This window comes from Mus caroli, chromosome 11 (assembly GCF_900094665.2).
Source record: "Mus caroli chromosome 11, CAROLI_EIJ_v1.1, whole genome shotgun sequence".
Lineage (NCBI taxonomy): Eukaryota > Metazoa > Chordata > Mammalia > Rodentia > Muridae > Mus > Mus caroli.
Window position 1 is genome coordinate 116,833,821 of NC_034580.1, and position 6,690 is coordinate 116,840,510.

A 6,690-nucleotide genomic window follows, 5' to 3' on the forward strand; every position below is an offset into this window, starting at 1 on the left:
GGAGGCAGAGGCAGGTGGATTTCTGAGTTCAAGGCCAGCCTGGACTACAAAGTGAGTTCCAGGACAGCCAGGGCTATACAGAGAAACCTTGTCTCAAAAAACCAAAAAAAAAAAAAAAACAAAAAAAAAAAAATAGAAACCTTGTTATTTATTTAGTTTTTAAGACAGGGTCTCTACATAGTTCTGGCTGTCCTGGAACTATGCAGACCAGGCCGGCCTCGAAATAACAGAAATCCGCCTGCCTCTGCCTCCCAAATCCTGGGATTTTAAAGCATGTGGCACCATGCCGAGCAGAAAATAATAACTTTATGTTAGCCCCTTGGCAGTCACCACTTAAACCACTCAAACCTTGGCGACGAAAGTATTCCCCAGTAATGGGGCGTTTGCCTTCTGGGAGGCACGAGCGCGCCATTTTCTTGTTAAAAATGTGTAACTTAACTGTGTAAAATATCGGGCCAAGCCAGGATGACATGTAGAAAGGACTAATGAAGTCAGTGAGGGACTGAAGCGCTGCTGCAGGACGCAGAGCAGTGAAAACACTGCAGTTGTGGGCTAGTTTGAGTGAAACCTGCTCCCTGTGCAGGCGCTGGACGCTGTCCCCGGACGATCGCGCGTGGGTAATCACGAGGTAGGCGTTTGGGAGTCTGAGTCAAAGAAAGCTACAGGGGAGCAAGAACCTGATGCGATGGCCGTCCACTCACCGCGTGTGCCACCCGTCAGGACCCAGCGGAATTAGCTTCGTCTCCCGCGTGCGAACTAGAGCTGCGCCAGTCCTAGTCTCCCCGGGTCTCCAGGATTCCGAGCGCCAGCACTCTCCCGCCCGAGCCTACAACGCGGGCCACGTTACCATAACGACTGGAGTCAGTAACCTTGGTCCCGGTGCACCCTGAGCGGCGCTCCGATCCCGCCGGGCAGAAACAGGAGTCTCAATACAAAGAGTTCCGACCTGTGCGCTGGTACCGAAGGAAGAGACGCATGGGGTTCCGTGGCCTAGCGGACTCCCTGAGTAGTGCGAGCCAGTGAGCAAGGACCTACACCTATGGGGCCCAGTGCCCTCCCCCAGCTGTCCTGAAGGTCCCCAAGGTGCCCATCCGGGAGTCCCAAAGGGCTAACTTCAGCTTAGCAGGAGGTGCCGGTAGGCGGAGGGACTGGGAGCTCAGGGATAGAACCTGCAAGTCGTAGGTGGGAAGTTATTCTGGGACTCAGGTTTTCCCTTTGTAGACTGCACATGAGACTGTGACAAGGGTGCACATGGCAAGAGTGGGTGGAGGTTGCACCTAGGGCCTGTCGCCAGGCGGAGAGGGCTAAGTGAAGAAGTTGATCCTCTTTCAGAGCCCTGGGTAAGGCGCAGCACAAGAAGTCCTTCCACCAGTCTGAAACCCCAAGCACCAAAAGGTTAATGATCCTCCAGGACCCCAGCTTTCATGGAGCGTGTCTTGGACTAAGAAGAGTTGGATGGAATGAGGCTGGTTACTGGGAAGGGCCTGCATGAGCCCCAGGAATTCGTTGTAGGCTCGCCTTTGTCTTTCTTTAAATCCTTAGATCCCAGGGAGATGGCTCTGTGGATGTGTCAGTCTGATGACCTGATTCACACTCTGGGACCCACGGAATGGAAGGAGAGAACCAATTCCCATGAGTCTTCCCTATCCCCCGTGTGTTATGGTCTGCATGTTCACACAGTCACAAATACACAAAATAAATAATAAAAAGAATGGTGGGCTGGTGAGATGGCTCAGTGGGTAAGAGCACCCGACTGCTCTTCCGAAGGCCCGAAGTTCAAATCCCAGCAACCACATGGTGGCTCACAACCACCCGTAATGAGATCTGATGCCCTCTTCTGGTGCATCTGAAGACAGCTACAGTGTACTTACATATAATAAATAAATAAATATTAAAAAAAAAAAAGAATGGTATTCTTATCTCTTTATACTGAAGAAGTTAAACTGTGGCCTGGTCCTGGAACTGGCTCACACACCTAAACCAGCATAATTCCTAGGGGATGGGGAGTGTCTGGGAATCCCCTCCTCCAGGAGGGCAGTATCAAGAAGTCTAGTCATTCCTACTTTCCTGTCCTATATCCTGCCGTCTTCCTCTACCCATCAGTCTCTTTCCCTCAACTTGCTATCCCCACTTCCTGACAGCAGATGCTTGGTGTATGAACCTTCCCCCCAACCAGCTTGTCTTTGTAGCCTTCTTCTCAGCCAGGGAGTCCCCTGAACTTCTAAGGGCCTTCTGTTCTATTAGAAAGTGAGGTAATGAGCTGGAGAGATGGCTCAGCCGTTAAAGGCTAGGCTCACAACCAAAAATATAAGAAAGTGAAGTAACCTCAACTGTCAGCTCTTTGCTGCCAAATGTAAAACCCTTGCCTTAATTGAGGGGCCCAAGGGTCAGCCCCATTCCACAAGTATGTTCACACCCCTTGTCTCTGTCTCACTCTGTCACAGGAGCTTCCTGTAGTTGGTCTTTGCTACTTTGTGGTTCTTTTTCCCACCCCTGTTTCACCCCACCATCACCAGATAGGAGAGAAAGAAGGCTAGAGAGGAGAGAGTGGGATAGAGATTCCTGAATCTAATTTCTTTCCTTGTTTCTTCTTTGAGCATAACTACTAACAAAACTGCAACACACACATACACACACACACATAACATACATACATACATACACACACACACACACACATACACACACACCACGACCAACAACCACTCCCACTTCTTGGGGCCCTAGCCTCTGAAAAGTTCCCAGAATTCCAAACATAACACAATCAAAGAAACTTATCTGCAGCTGGCAAAACATGCCTCTGCTAGAGAGCACGAGGCAAATCATAGTCAGCTGCTGCGGACTGTCTGAAGCAGTCTCATATCCCCACACCTAGAATTAAAATGAAAGCACATTCTTATGATATTTTTGTGTTTTTCAAAGAAACCAAAATTCCAGAATTTTCAAACATGCCACTATAGCTTCCCAAGGTGACAGAGGGAATTGGGCCTCTATGTACATGAAAATGGCTAGGGAAGCTGGGCATGGTGGTGCACACCTTTAATTCCAGCACTCAGGAGGCAGAGGCAGGCAGATTTCTGAGTTCGAGGCCAGCCTGGTCTACAAAGTGAGTTCCAGGACAGCCAGGGCTACACAGAGANAAAAAAGAAAAAAGAAAAGAAAAGGGTTAGGGAAGGCTGAGAGGAACCAGTCTAAGTTGTGTGCTCAAATTGGAGTCAGGCTACCCACAAGAGAACCAGAATATGCTGGGCGGTGGTGGTGCATGCCTTTAATCCCAGCACTTGGGAGGCAGAAGCAGGTGGATTTGTTTGTTTTGTTTTTTGAGACAGGGTTTCTCTGTGTAGCCCTGGCTGTCCTGGAACTCACTCTGTAGACCAGGCTGGCCTCGAACTCAAAAATCTGCCTGCCTGCCAGGCGGTTGTGGCACATGCCTTTAATCCCAGCACTCGGGAGGCAGAGGCAGGTGGATTTCTGAGTTCGAGGCCAGCCTAGTCTACAGAGTGAGTTCCAGGACAGCCACAGCTACACAGAGAAACCCTGTCTTGAAAAACAGAAAACAAAAAAAAAAAAAACAAAACAAAAAGAGAGAGAGAGAGAGCCAGAATATGTGTCACCTGAGTTCCTCAAGCATCCATCCTCTCATCTGTAAAGTGAAGGTCTATAAGAGCCTATGTGTTATGGAAGGAAGTGGATTCCTCAGAATCAATATTTGAATTCCTAGTCCCCAAAGGGGCTGTGTTTGGAATTTAAGGCTTTAAAGAGGTAATTACCAATTAATGAGATTGAGATCATCAGTGTGGGACCACTATAAGAAGAAGACACACAAGGAGCACACAGAAAGGCCAAGTGAGGACACAGGAAAAAGGAGCTGTCTGCAGGCTGAAAAGAGGGGCCAGAAAAAAAAAAAAAAAACAGCCCTGCGGGCTTTCTAACCTCATTCATCTCCAGAAGAGAAGAAAGGAGTGTCCCTGTGAAGCCCCAGCCCTCGGCATTTAGTTATGGCAGCCAGGGTGGAAACGGCATCACAGGCACATGTACTTGGAACTGCGGCTGGGTAACCTAGGTGTCGTGGTGACAGCAGTCATTCTTGCAGCTAAGCCACATGCCCTGGTACCTAAGAACAGAAGCAGGGGTGCCATCTAAGTCTAGAAGCTGTGGTAGTACCCAACAGCCTTTGTACGAATCTCAGTGCAATTGAGCTGGGCTCCCTTGGCTGATAGTTTCCCGCAATGGCTTGGACTAAGGCTGAATCTTCAAATACCATCTGAGAGTGCAGGCTCACATCGCCACACCCTGCAGCCTCCCAGCCAGCCACTCCCAGTCTTAGTCCTGCCGTGATTCTTTCAAGGATGTGCTGGAACCCTCCCCAAGCCCCCTGCATGTCAGACACCTTTCTCCTGCCTCTTCCTCCTTTCTTAGCATCACCAGTCAGGCGATGGCTAAGGAGATGACATTTACTTTACTGTCACGGAGGACAATGCAGGTGGGGCTCATGGGTGAAAGAGATCAGTTGCAATGAGAAAGGATGTTAAACTTAGCCCTCACCATTCCGGGGAAACCAGGGTGCTAGCAGGGCCAGCCCCACACCCAAGGCTTAGGGGAAGATGCTCCTGTGTCTTTAGCTGCTACTGGTGGCAGGCATCCGTGGTACCCTCGGCTGCAGATACTTTCTGCACTGTGCCTCTCTGCCTTCTCACACTGCCCTGTATAGGATGCCAGTCACATTGGGTCAGGATGTACCCAGGACGTACCCAGGACAGTGCAACCTCATCTTAATCAACTGTATCAACAAGTCATCTTGTTTCCAAGTAGGGCCACATTTGAAATACAGGTGGCCAGGACTTGAGCCTGTCATTGTCTGGGCCTGTGCTGGGCTCCAGTGGCCACTCTGCAATGATCCCTGCTACAGGTTAAGATGCAGAGTCGAGATCAACTGTCCTTGACCACCAGGCATCAATGCTACCACCCCAGGGCAGATGTCAGCATGTCTCTGTGTAGTAGGTGCTTGGGCTCCTGAGTGGGATGAACAAGGAAGGGCAGAAAGGCTAGAATTTGATCAGAATTCTGGGACATCGGAACACAGGCTGACTTGGTGGATGCTGCTGAGCACTGAGTGAGCAGCCTAAGTTGGTAGCTACACATTCTCCTAAGACAGTGCCCTGGGGTAGAAGGCAACACAAGGACACCTGGTTCTGGCCACCCACAACTTGGGAGTTCTTTCTTTGATTTTTGGCCATAAGCCAACCTTGTGGTGGCACCTACCTCCAACACACATATACACACATACACATACACACACACATTCACACACATACCCTCATATACATACACACACATACAATTCCCCACATAATACACATATATACATATACACATACATACCACACCCCACATATATACACACACACATACACACACCTCCCCCATACACATACATACACACACATTCCCCACACAATACACAGACACCACACACAGATTCATAAAAATACATACCCCAAACATACATACACACACACAACCCCCCCACATAATACACACACACACATATATACACATATACACATACATACACACATCCCACATATGTACACACACATTCATACACACACCCCACACATATATACACACACAGATTCATACACACACCCCACACATACATACACACATACAACCCCACACATAATACACACACATATACACATACATACACACATCCCACACATACACACATAAATACACACACATTCACATACACATTCCACATATACATACATACACATACACACCACACACACACATACACACAGCTGTCTGCCTTAGGACTCTAGGCCTTGTTGGAGCCTCAATAGCACAGGGATCTGGTACGAGAAGTAGGACCAGGTTCTGCCTGGGCACAGGCCTGTGTGGGCTTGAGCAAGCCACTTCCCTTAGGTTCAGGAAATGGCAGTGTCATGCTTGCTGGGGTGACTTCTCCATATGTCAGGGGGCAGGAGGTGAGCTGAGAAGTGAGGGAGATGAAAGCCACCTGTTTCTTGGACCTCTCTGTGAGTGACAATGGATGTGGATATCTGTTCCCTACAAGGTCCCCAAGTAGGGAGCCACTTTGGGAATGGCTATTAGTGGCAATGTCTGTCACCTGCCCTACAGAATGGTTGGACCTGTACAAATGGTCCCTACTTCCTAAGAACCAGAGAATTATTCAAATAGGGTCATCAGGATGGGTATGGGCTGGCTAGGGACTGAGGACATAAGAGACAATGCTTTGGCCAGGCAGTGGAGCACACACTTTTAATCCTAGCACTTGGGAGGCAGAGGCAGACAAATCTCTGTGAGTTTAAGGACAGCCTGGTCTACAGACTGAGTTCCAGGGCAGCCAAAGTTACACAGAAAAACCCTGTCATGTAAAACAAAAACAAAACAAAAAAGAAAAAAGGGGGAAGGGAAGGGGGAGAGGGAGAGGAGGGGGAGGAGAAAGGGGAGAAAGGTTTGGAAAGGCAGCACTGGTCTTGTACAGAGGGAAATGCCACCTCAGTCATTGATCTATCCATCAGAAACCTGTGATCTTTTGCTTCCCTGTGTGCTTGGCCTCTGAGGTCTCAGTGCTGACTCACAGGGAGGGGCAGTAGTTCCTGGTTTCTGATGGACAGCTGCTCAGAGCTTCACCGCACTCCATAGTCTGAGGCATGA

The 6,690-nt window shown here is 49.1% G+C and overlaps 1 protein-coding gene across 3 annotated transcripts in view; it reads right to left on the reverse strand.

Annotated features, from left to right (window-relative positions):
• The window catches only part of Ccdc57 (coiled-coil domain containing 57), a 107,443-nt gene extending 106,588 nt beyond the window's left edge, over positions 1 to 855 (reverse strand). For all 3 annotated transcript variants that reach the window (XR_003838164.1, XM_029484106.1, XM_029484105.1), the window contains exon 1: positions 702 to 855. The gene's annotated coding sequence lies outside the window, so the exon portion shown is untranslated. The remainder of the gene's footprint in view (positions 1 to 701) is intronic.
• Positions 856 to 6,690: the final 5,835 nt, after the last annotated feature.